We start from the raw sequence: 13,041 nt of genomic DNA on the forward strand, positions 1-13,041 counted from the left end.
ATATAAATATTGTATGCCTTGTAATTTTAGGTTGAATTCATGAAGAGAAAGATCAAATCTATAGCAAAATCCATTCAGTGTTCAATAATAATGGTTGAGGCTAGTTCTCATTTAGAAAAAAATTTCATCTTGTCCTGAATTTTTTAAAAAAAATTACAATAAAATTTTAGGCCATCAAATTCTGTATAATATTCGGCTTTTATTTCTGACAAAAATTCATAGAACTGATGACTGTTAAGTTGACAAAAGTCAGTAAAGTTTACTGTTGACCTATTGGTTCAGTAACATGACTAATCCAAATGTGTTCTGCAAAGTACTTGCTGATGAATACAATGAATAACCATCGATTTTAAACACTTCACATTTTTTTAAGACTTTAAATTTTTACAAGCTTTGTAAATTTGTCCAACTAAACATGTTTTTGGCTCCAGACATATTTTTACTACCATCAATTGTAACACATCTTAGCAGTTTCCATTTCAGTTTGTTCCAAATTAGTGTTTTCTCAACTTCTTTTAAAATAGTCTCATTGGCAGTTTTCCACTCAGTTTATTCACAGAAGCTGATTTTTAAAGCCACTTTAAACTCAGCATTGACATCTTAAACAACTGAGTAGTATTGGCAACATGTCTCCTTTTTAAGACATTGACTATTTGATTCTGCTCCTAATGTCTTCTGCTCTTTTGAACAAGTGTTTTTACAGAAAGACCAATAGTCACAAAGAAGTTTATTTTCTCTTGACACATTTCTTCTGCTGCTGCAATCAATGATGCAATCAATAATGTATAAGTACTTAGTTTGATGATGTCAGCATATATTGTAATCTTTTGGCACAGCTAAAGTGTCATTGCATAATAAATACAATTCTTGGTGACCTAAAACACTGCACACTTGACCTGTGCCTTAAAAATACAAAGCCTGCTTTTCTTTTTTTGTTTTTACATGGATAAATATGCAGTAGTAGTAAAAAATAAAATAAAATCCCAACATGGTGATATGTATGGCATATAAAGAGCTGTCAAGTTATAACTATGTTATTGTGATTTGTGCACTGAGGTGCAGTGAAAAGTAGCATGAGTACCACCTGTGGTCTCTGTGACATGCACTCAGCTCCACTGTTATAGTACAAAGGCAGCCAGAGATAATGCATAAATAATGAGCATGGCTGTGTTTCAGTAAAACTTTGTTTGTGGGCATTGAAGTTTGAATTTCACATAATTTTTATTTTGTAATTTTTGGCAAGAATACAAAACTATACCCTAAATACATGGAGGTATTCAGGTTAAGTAATGAAAACCTAGAGCATGATCATTAGTTGGTTTAAAAGAATCATAGTATGTGCCACTATATCTTTTTTAAAAATTTTTTATTGTTATGTTAATCACCATACATTACATCATTAGTTTTAGATGTAGTGTTCCATGATTCATTGTTTGTGCATAACACCCAGTGCTCCATGCAGAACGTGCCCTCTTTAATACCCATCACCAGGCTAACCCATCCTCCCACCCCCCTCCCCTCTAGAACCCTCAGTTTGTTTTTCAGAGTCCATCATCTCTCATGGTTCGTCTCCCCCTCCGATTTCCCCCCCTTCATTCTTCCCCTCCTGCTATCTTCTTTTTTTTTTTTTCTTAACATATATTGCATTATTTGTTTCAGAGGTACAGATCTGTGATTCAACAGTCTTGCACAATTCATAGCACTCACCATAGCACATACCCTCCCCAATGTCTATCACCCAGCCACCCCATCCCTCCCACCCCCACCACTCCAGCAACCCTCAGTTTGTTTCCTGAGATTAAGAATTGCTCATATCAGTGAGGTCATATGATACATGTCTTTCTCTGTTTGACTTGTTTCGCTCAGCATAATACCCTCCAGTTCCATCCACGTTGTTGCAAATGGCAAGCTCTCATTCCTTTTGATGGCTGCATAATATTCCATTGTATATATATACCACATCTTCTTTATCTGTTCATCTGTCGATGGACATCTGTGCCACTATATCTTAAAGAATATTGAATCTAACTCAGTTAATTTATTAAAAATTGAACTGAGACTCTGAAATGTTAAGTTACTCATACAAGCCCTGCAGTTAGTGACAGTAGAGGCTAGAAACCTTGATTTCAAATTTCCTATGTAAATCATTTCCCTAGGTACAACATGAACCTTATATATACAGTTAAAGAATACACATTTTTATTTGCTTTAAAGTATTTTTTTACTTTTTAAGCTAAAATGCATCATAGGCATAAAAGTGTTCAAAATACAATGTACACATTATATAGTAATAATAATAATAAGGCAAACACCAACATACCTATTAAGTTTAAAAACAAGTGATGATATCCGCACACCTGACTTTTCTTTCTTTTTTTAAGATTTTATTTATTTATTTTTGACGGAGAGACACACAGCGAGAGGGAACACAAGCAGGGGGAATGGGAGAGGAACAGGCTTCCTGTGGAGCAGGGAGCCCAATGAGGGGCTTGATCCTAGGACCCTGGGATCACTACCAGAGCCGAAGGCAGATGCCTAAGGACTGAGGTACCCAGATGCCCCAGACCTGACTTTTTAAACTTAAATGTAATGCTTTTAACATTTTATAATTTTCTGTGATATTTGCTGTAACTACTTTTTCTTTTTAAACATAGATTCCCTTTCTCAGGAAGGGGAGGAAGGAAGTTCCCTTATTTCTTAGTTTCCTAAAAGATTCTCTGGTACTTCTCTTTTTGGCCTTCTGGCCTAGAGCTAGGGGTTTGCTTATCCTGCTCTGTTGTCACCTCTGGCCACTGTGCCTGTATCTGGACCCAAGTACTGGGAAGGCAGAGAAGGAAGAAAAGCAAGGAGGCTTACCTGCTTTATCATGTTAAGACCATCACTCCTTCTAATGAGAGAAAGGTTCCCATTCTTCACATCTTAGGCACCCACGGGCCCTGGCTATTGCCAATGGCACTCTTGTTCGTACCAATGCAATGGTATTGTCTGGGGGCTGGGATATGAGTGAACACAGATTGGGAGATTTCCCCTTCCTGAACTTTCTGAGTATTAGGAGTTTCTTTTCCCGTTCTTCAAGACCGGACTTGAGAGTTTCTTGAACTCTCTCTGTTGCTCCTGTGCTCCTGCTCTTTGGTGTGTTGGGCTGCTTTGTATCCAGATTGGGTCATACCTTAGGACAAAAAGGAGAAACCACCATCAGTTTGGTGGTATTTCATATTCTGGTCTTCTTTTCCAATCCACCTGCTAATTATTTATTCTTCAGACTCCATGAATTCTGTCCAAGTTTTATAGCTGCATTCAGTGTGAAAGACAGGATACAGAGTGCCTACTCTTCCTTATCCAGAGTTGGAACCTGCAGGCTGAACTCATTTTTCCAGCTCATCCCAGAGTAAAGGTCTAGATAGGCAAATATATTTACCTTCTTCTTCTTCTTCTTTCTTCTTTCTTCTTTCTTCTTTCTTCCTTCTTCCTTCTTCCTTCTTCCTTCTTCCTTCTTCCTTCTTCCTTCTTCCTTCTTCCTTCTTCCTCCTTCCTCCTTCCTCCTTCCTCCTTCTTCCTCCTTCTTCCTCCTTCTTCCTCCTTCTTCCTCCTTCCTTCTTCTTCCTTCTTCTTCCTTCTTCTTCCTTCTTCTTCCTTCTTTTTCTTCTTCTTCTTCTTTTTCTTCTTCTTCTTCTTCTTCTTCTCCTTCTTTCTTCTTCTTTCTTCTTTTTTCTTCTTCTTCTTTCTTCTTCTTCTTCTTCTTTCTTCTTCTTCTTCTTCTTCTTCTTCTTCTTCTTCTTCTTCTTCTTCTTCTTCTTCTTCCTCTTCCTCTTCCTCTTCTTCTTCTTCTTTCTTCTTCCTCTTCCTCCTCCTCCTCCTCCTCCTCCTCCATGGGCCAGTATTTAGCTAGTAGACCTTGTGCAAGTATTGTCCTTCCCTTCAGGGATCTTTCATTTATATGAAGGTATTCACCATGATCTTCTCCCCTGCTTTGTCTCTAGACTTTGTCTCTTGCCCCCTATACTTAAATGGGAAAATGACTGTTTCAATGTTCTTGTTGATTTGAAACCTTCTTGGCAGCATCCCCAGTGTAAACTGAAACTGACCCCCATATGTGGAAAGCAGGAGACTAAAGAAAGAGGCAGACCACTCCAGATTGGTAGGTGGCAGTTTTAATAAACAAGGAAGCTTATGAGGCTTGTCTTGGATGGCAGCAGGATGAGTAGACCTTAGCACCTGCCTACTAGAATCTTAAAAGTTTATACAGAGGCCTTAACTGGGTTCAGTCATGTACACCAGCCAGATGCTCTTGACATGACTTTACTAGCCAAGGCTATGTCCTTAGGGCAGCTTCTAAGAGTGGAGAAGACAAGCAGAATGTACATTTCAAGTATAGGGGAAGGGATGAGGAGCTTCTGACTGCCCAGGATCCAGCTCACAGGTCAATAAGCAGTGACATCTTCTTGATGACCTCCCCCAACACTCCAACCCTCATGGTCAGCTCTTACAATCTCACACATCTCCTTCTTTCACAATGTGCCCTGACCAGTCAGCAGGGAATTTCACTAGCATGGAAATAGTTCCTTTGGTGGCTTTTTGGCTGCCTTGGAGGCAGATGCCACAGTAACAATATAGGCACACAAGAGAAAACAGATTAAGACAATGATTCCCAAAGTCAGTGACAATTTTTTCTATCAAGAGCCCCATGATTCAAACCATTGATTTACTAAGTCCTCTAGGTGGGGGATCAGGACACTCACGGTATTCACCAGTGTCCTCATGTGATCTAATAAAGATAATCATTAGCAGGCTCATCACGTGTGAACACACAACATACTGTTTGAATAATGGCTTAGGTGCCTTTTTGAGAGGCAGTAATAATGTTCAAGGCCATCCTATTTTGGAGGATTACTTTTCTCACTAGAGATATTACAGTATTCATTAAAGGCAGGCTATGTTGGCTATTGTTTAACGCTGGCTGCGTGAATTTAGTAAGGGCTTCTATTGTGCTATGATGTCCTCCAGGCCAGTGGAGGTGACAAAGATGGTGGCCAAATGATCCTACCGGTAGAAAACAGAACATGCCTGCCTGGCCTCGGAGAGAGGGAGGCTGGCAGTTACAGGAACTTGACCTGGGTGTGCATATGATACATATTGGCTGGAAGAGACAGCCCCATCAGGCATGAGAAGATGAACTGGAGATGGGATATGCCAGACAGGGACCTCCACATTCTCCACTCTTTCAGTGGTGCATGTTCCATCAGGCATAGTGTGTTTCAACAGGTCCAGCTTGAAGCAGGACAATGAGACCCCAGGGGAGATTGAGTAGTTCCCTCTTACCCAAGGGTGTGAAGTAACTCACCCATTCCAGTGAGTTACAAATTCCAGTAGATAATTCCTTTTTCAGGCCTCATAGTGCTCGATGTTCTCAGCAGCATAGCACATTGATCCACAGTGAGAGTTGGGGGCAAGGCACCTTTACAGTGTTAGGTGTGTTGGCAGGGGTCCCTGGTCTGGCATATGGGGTAACAAGCCCTACTGGTTGATCATTCAAATGTATTAAAGCCACAAAAAGGACTTTAATCCATTTGGCCAAGGTGGTTTTACCTGTTCATAAATTAAAGTGCTGCTTTAATATTCTAATTTTCCTTTCTGCCAACCCTGCTCCTTGCAGGTTATAGATGAAATGGAACCTCCATTCAATGTCATGTTCTTTTGCCCAGTCTTGCAAACCATAGCCTTTGAAATGTGACCTCCACTCATTGTCTAGTTGATGAGGGTACATGGCACTCAGCTTCTTTAATTCCATTATGTTGGCAGCCTGGTTTGCACAGTGACAGAATAAAGCTTGGGTTAGGCCAAACATGTTGTCCACGTAAAGCAAAGCATTTAGAACTCTCACTTGGAGGCAGGAGGCCAATATCATCAATTTGATGATCCCTAACTGGTTGGAAACTCCAGTGGATGGTCCCAGACTCCTTTGGCAGTTGCCTTGTGTGTTGTTTAGAATATACAACACCTGTTGTTACTACATTAACCAAGTCGGAGTGTTTCAAGGGCAATCCAGCATCCTTGGCAATTGCCATCCCACCTGGGCTATACAGTGGTTGTTTTTTCTATGCATTTACTCTACTGTATTTATTGAAGGGTCAGTTGCTAGATCTTACACCCAAGAAAGGGCATCAGCTTCCTGACTGCCAGGGGGTGTCAGTGCTTTATGAATTCAGGATATGGAAGATAGTGGAATGCTTCAGGTTCTTATAGGCACATCCAAAAATCTTTGACCCCACATAGCCTGACCTCCACAAGGGCTCATTCATGTTCATCTACCCCTTGGCGTCCCATTGTCCAAACCATAGGATTAATCTCTTCAGAATGGCCCAATTGTCAGTGTAAAAGTTTAACTGCTCATGAGTGATTACCAGCCAAAGCACTCTGAGTTCATCCCACTAGCTGCTTGTGGTTATTCCTTCCTAAGAGGCTCTATCTGGAGGAGTGCTGTGTATACTGCTAGGAGCCGTTGCTTTATAGGGGTATATTGGGGCATTCTACCCGCTTCTAGAGCTGGGACTAAAATCCTTGTGGTACTCTTTGTTGTCATAGTGTCTGACCCTTATCTTCCAGAGTTACAGGCACATCTAACTCAAATGTTAGCCCTGCTTGGAAGATGCTCAGAATTTTAATCTTCTTCACTAGTATTTTTGCCTTCCCAAGATGACTCACTGCTCTCATCTCCAGTCCCACACATGCCCTTTCTTTACTAGGAGACATAAGGGACAGAGGCACTATGCCAAGTGGGGAATAAAAGTCCTTCCAACTCCAATATCCCTACAAAGACTTGCATCTCTTTTACATTACCTTGGACAAGCTTGTCTCTTATCAATCAACATCTGGGACAATATGTGTCTTATATAACCAAATGACTCCCAAAACCTTTTGGTGGTGCCTGGGCCTTGAATTTTCTGTGAGTTCAGCACCTATCCTCTTCCCATGCAGATGTTCCAGCAAAACCTGCACAATTTCCTGCAGCAGACAACAAGTCATATGTTAACAGAATATTATTGATGTAATGAGTCTGTTTTTACTGATGTGGAGAAGAACAGAGAAGGAGCTTGAGCTACTATCCCACAACATGGTGGGGCTGTGCAGGTAACCTTGGGGAAGCAATTGGAAGTTACATTGTTGACCCTTACATGTGAAAGAAAACTGCTCTTGTGACTCAGTAGTCAAAAGTATAATTAAAAAAGCATTTGCTAAGTCCAGCACAGCATGGTACACTCCTAGGATTGTGGCTAAGGTGTCTAAGATGGTGGCCGAGTTGGGCACAGCTGCATGAATGAGGGTACTACCTTGTTCAGTTTTTGGTAGTCCATCATTATTTGCCATGAGCCATCTGGCTTTTTTTTTTTTTCCTGTTCATATTAGGCTATTGAAGGCATTATGAGCAAGAAGTATAATACCTACTTGGTACAGTTCTTCGATAGTTTCTTCTATCTCCTCGTGTACCCCAGGCAATTTATGTTGTTTGACAGTTATCACTTTACAAGGGGTGGCAGGCTTACCAATTCCCAGTTGGTGTTTCCCCTCAGCACTATTTGACTACTCTAACCCAGAGGTAGAATTCACTGATAGTTTGCAGAGTTTGACCTTGTAGATATCAATGTCCAATATGTTCTCTGGTGTTGGAGAGAGAAAAACTTCATATTCTTGGAAGCAGGATGCCCACTTTGCAATGTTAAAAGGACCTTCCTGACCATAACTGCTTGCCCGCCATTATCATCAATGGTGCTGAGGGGGCCAGGGAACATTGGAGGATTATCATTTTTAGCGTATATTCAGGTCCAGTATCCACCAGAGCTCTTGTTTATTCCTGGAGGACCAGTGAATAGTGATGTTGACATGAGGCCTCTGATTACCTGCAATGGCCTTCACCTGGAGGCAATATTGGACTGTATCCTATACCTTGGGTGTGGGAGATACCCACCACAAATACGACTGTATCCCTGAGGCCTCTGCTGAAGAAGGTGGAGCATCAGGGATGGTAGGACCAGATGGGTCAGGTCTAAACTGTTGTTCAAGTTTTAAGGCTTTCCACAGGTTGACCAACACAGCCTTGGGTTGTCAATCTATCTGTTTAGGTGGGGTCCCTACAGCAATGAGATCAAATTATATTTGCTTCCAGGTTACATTTATTGAACAATATATAGCCCATTGGGATAGCATTTTTGCTCTCCGAGTTCCTCCCTTTCAGGTCTTTCCCATAGCCTGTCCCTGTCCCTGTCCCTGGGATTTGTCAGTTTCTCCCACATAATCAATGGCTTATCCAACACCATAAATGTCTTGTCCCACTGTTGGGCTCACATAGATCTCAGCATCCCATACCAGGAGTGAGGGCACACTGGAGTATCTTGGCTTTCATTTCTGCAGTGAGTGTGGCCTGATCAGGAACTTTAAAGACAGGGCATAGATTCCCTGTCTCATATTCAATTCCCTAAGAATTTGTTTTACCTCTTCATAGATTTTTAGGGTTCCACATGTTCAGAAAGTTCTTCCTCATTGGGCCAAGCCTCCCTGAAGGCTAGAATATTCCAATATATAAGGGAATGAATACTTGAACCAATTCTCCATCCCTGAGCACCATGTAGTTGCTGCTCTGCCTCTTGCCCAGTCAGAGAAATGGCATCACCCCCTTTATCCCATAGCTGCATTAATCATGTTTGGATACTTTTGCTGGCCTTTCCTTAGAACGTGACAACTGTATCAATAAGCTCAGTGGGAATATATTCTCTCATCATGAACGTTTTTTGAATTGGGGGCGGACTTCCTGGCCGGATTGCTGTTGTTGTACTTTGTTTTTTGCCTTTTTTTAGTATTTTTTTATTTGAGTATAGTTTATATACAATGTTACATTAGTTTCAGGTGTACAACTTAGTGATTTGATGAGTTTATGCATTATTTTATGTTCAATATAAGTGAACATAATCATCTGTCCCCTTATATCACTATTACAATATCATTGACTGTATTCCTTACACTCTGCCTTTTATTTGTGACTTATTTATTCAATAACTGGAAGCCTGTATTTTCCTCTTGTCTTCACTCACTTTGCCCAACTCACCACCCCCCTCCCATCTGGTAATCAGTTTGTTCCTGTATTTATAGATCTGATTCTACTTTTTGTTTGTTTATTCATTTTTTTTTTTTTAGATTCCTGTTATGAGTAGAATCACATAATACTTGTCTTTCTCATTCTGACTTGTTTCACTTAGCATAATACCCTCTAGATCTGTCTATGTTGTCTCAAATGGCACCATCTAATCCTTTTCTATGGTTGCATAATATTGCATTATATATATATTTTCTTTATCTATTTGTCTATTGATGGACACTGAGGTTACTTCCATGTCTTTGTTATTGTAAATAATGCTGCAATAAGCAACACAGGAATGCATATATCTTTTTGAATTAGTGTTTTTGTTTTCTTTGGGTAAATAGTAGTGGAATTATGGGATCATATAATATTACTATTTTTAATTTTTTGAGGAACTTCCATACTGTTTCTACAGTAGCTATACCAATTTACATTCCCACCAACAGTACACAAGCATTTCTTTTTCTTCACATCCTCCCCAAAACTTGTTCTTTCTTGTGTTTTTGTTTTTAGACATTCTAACTGGTATAAGGTGATATCTCATTGTGGTTTTGATTTGTATTTCTCTGATTATAAGTGATGTTGAGCATCTTTTCATGTGTCTGTGGCCATCCATATGTCGTCTTTGGAGAAATGTCTGTTCATGTATTCAGCCCATTTTAAAATTGGATTATTTGTGGGGTTTTTGGTTTAGTTTTGGTTTTGGTGTTGAGTTATATAAGTTCTTTATATATTTTGGATACTAACCCTTTATTGGATATGTCATTTGCAAATATATTCTCCCACTCAGTAGGTTGCCTTTTTGTTTTGTTGGTGGTTTCCTTTGCTGTATAAAGCTTTTTATTTGATGCAGTTCCAATAGTTTATTTTTGCTTTTGTTTCCCTTGCCCTAGAAGACCTATCTAGAAAAATGTTACTATGGCCAATATCAGAGAAATTACTGCCTATAATCTCTTTTAGGATTTTTATGGTTTCAGTGCTCTCATATTTAGGTCTTTAATTCGGTTTATTTTTGTGTATGGTATTAGAAAGTAGTTTGGTTTCATTCTTTTACATGTAGCTGTCCAGTTTTCCCAGTATCATTTATTGAAGACACTGTCTTTTTCCTGTTGTATATTCTTGCCTCCTTTGCCATAGATTAATTGACCATATAATTGTGGGTTTATCTCTGGGGTCTCTATTTGTTCTATTAATTATGTGTTTATTTTTGGGCTAGTACTATATTGTTTCAATTATACAGTTTGTAACCTATCTTGAAATGTGGAATTGTGATACTTCCAGCTTTTTTGTTCTTTCTCAGGATTTCTTTGGCTATTCAGGGTGTATTGTGGTTTCATACAAATTTTAGTATTCTAGTTTTGTAGAAAATGCTGTTGGTATTTTGATAGGGATTGCATTGAATCTGTAGATTGCTTTGAATAGTATGGCTATTTTACCAATATTAATTCTTCCAATCCATGAGCATAGATTTTATTTCCATCAGTTTGTTTCATCTTTGATCTCTTTCATCAGTGTTTTATAGTTTTCAGCATACAGGTCTTTCTCCTCTTTGGTCAGGTTTATTCCTAGGTATTTTATTCTTTTTTTGTGTAATTATACTTTTTAAAAAAATTTTCTTTCAGCTACTTTGTTATTAGTGTATAAAAATACTACCAATTTCTGGATATTAATTTTGTATCCTGCCACTTTATTGAATACATTTATTACTTCTAATAGTTTTTTGTTGGAGTCTGTAGAATTTTCTATATGTAACATCATGTCACCTGCAAATAGTTATAGTTTAACTTCTTCTTTACTGATGTGAATGCCTTTTATTTCTTTTTGTCTGCTTGCTGAGGCTAGAACTTCCAGTACTATTTTGAATAAAAGTGGCAAGACTGGACATCTTATCTTATTCCTGATCTTAGAGGGAAAGCTCAGTTTTTCACCAATGAGTATGAGGTTATCTATGGGATTTTCATTTATGGCCTTTATTATGTTGAGGTGTTTCCTTTAACCCCACTTTGTTGAGAATTTTTTAACATAAATGGGTGTTGAATCTTGCCAAATGCTTTTTCTGAATCGATTGCAATGATCATATAATTTTTATTCTTTTTTTGTTGGTGTGGTGTTTGATGTTGACTGATTTGTGAATTTGAACTATCCTTGCATCCTTGGAATAAATCCCACCTGATCATTGTGAATGATCTTCTTAATGTATTGTTGTATGTGGTTTGCTAACATTTTGTTGAGAATTTTTTCATCTATGTTCATCAGGGGTATTAGCATGGAGTTTGTGTGTGTTTGTGTGTGCGTCTTATTTTGGTATCAAGGTAATGCGGGACTCATAAAATGTATTTGGAAGCTTTTCTTTCTCTTCTATGTTTTGGAATAGTTTGAGGAGAATAGATGTTAAGTCTTTGAATGTCTGGTAGAATTCCCTTGTGAATCCATCTAGTCCTGGACTTTTGGCAGTTTTTTGATTACTGATTCGATTTTGTTACTTGTGTTGGTCTGTTCAGATTTTCTATTTCTTCCTGGTTCAGAAACATACAATCTTTCTAGGAATTTATCCATTTCTTCCAGGTTGTCCAGTTTGTTGGCTTATAATTTTTTAATTTTTCATAGTATTCTCTTATAATCCTTTGTATTTCTGTGGTGTCAGCTGTTACTTCTCTCTCATTTCTGGTTTTATTTATTTGGGTCCTTTCTCTTTTTTTCTTGATGAATCTGGGTAAGGGTTTGTCAATTATTTTTTATTCTTTTCAAAAAAAACAGCTCTTCATTGATTCTCTCTCTCTCTCTCTACTTTTTTTTTTTTAATTTCTGCTCTCATCTTTATTATTTCCTTTCTTCTATTCTCCTTGGACTTTCTTTGTTCTTTTGCTAGTTCCTTTAGGTGTAGGGTTAGATTGTTTATTTGAGCTTTTTTTATTTCTTGAGGTAGCCCTCTTCAAACTAGTTTTGCTGTGTCCCAAAGATTTTGGACTGTTGTGTTTTCATTTTCATTTGTCTTCATGTATTTATTTATTTCCTCTTTGTTTGCTTTGTTGACCCATTGGTTGTTTAGTACCATATTATTTAGTCTCCATGAGTTTGTGTTTTTTCCAGTTTTTTCCTTGTGCTTTATTTCTAGTTTCATATTGTTATGATTGGAAAATATGTATGGTATGAATTCAATCTTCTTGAATTTCTTTAGGCTTCTTTTAGGGCCTACTCTGTGATCTATTCTGGAGAATGTTCCATGTGTACTTGAAAAGAATGTGTATTCTGTTGTTTTTGAGTGGAATGTTCTGTATATATCTGTTATGTCCATCTGTTCTAATGTGTCATTCGAAGACAAGTTTCCTTATTGATTTTCTGTCTGGATGATCTATCCATTGATGTAAGTGGGGTATTAAAGTCCCCTACTGTTATTTTATTACCATCAGTTTCTCTCTTTAACAGATGTCTGTTAATATTTGCTTTATGTATTTAGATGCTCTGGTGTTGGGTGCATAGATATTTACAATTGTTACATCCTCTTGTTGGATTGATCCCCTTATCATTATGTGATGTCCTTTGTCTCTTGCTACAGTCTTTGTTTTAAAGTCTATTTTGTCTGATATAAGTATTGTTACTTCAGCTTTTTTTCCCCTTCCATTTGCATGGTGAGTGTTTTTCCATCCCTTCATTTTCCATTTGTATGTGTCTTTAGGTCTGAGATGAGTCTCTTGTAGGCAGCATATAGATGGGTCTTGTTTTTTATCCTTTCTGCCACCCTATGTCTTTTGATTGGAGCATTTAAGCCATTTACATTTAAAGTAATTATTTATAGGTATGTACTTCTTGCCATTTTTAGATTTGTTTTCTTGTTTTTGTAGTTCTTCTTTGTTTCTTCCTTCTTCTCTTTCTCCCTTTCTTTGTGATTGATGAGCTTCTAGTGTCATGTT

The 13,041-nt window shown here is 38.3% G+C and overlaps 1 long non-coding RNA gene across 3 annotated transcripts in view; it reads left to right on the top strand.

The window, feature by feature from the left end:
- LOC118537124 (uncharacterized) overlaps window positions 1-7,109 on the top strand; it is a 52,085-nt gene extending 44,976 nt beyond the window's left edge. For all 3 annotated transcript variants that reach the window (XR_013441245.1, XR_004917956.2, XR_013441244.1), the window contains one exon: window positions 6,976-7,109. This is a non-coding gene — a long non-coding RNA (uncharacterized LOC118537124). The remainder of the gene's footprint in view (window positions 1-6,975) is intronic.
- The last annotated feature ends 5,932 nt before the right edge of the window (window positions 7,110-13,041 follow it).

Source organism: Halichoerus grypus, chromosome 9 (assembly GCF_964656455.1).
Source record: "Halichoerus grypus chromosome 9, mHalGry1.hap1.1, whole genome shotgun sequence".
Lineage (NCBI taxonomy): Eukaryota > Metazoa > Chordata > Mammalia > Carnivora > Phocidae > Halichoerus > Halichoerus grypus.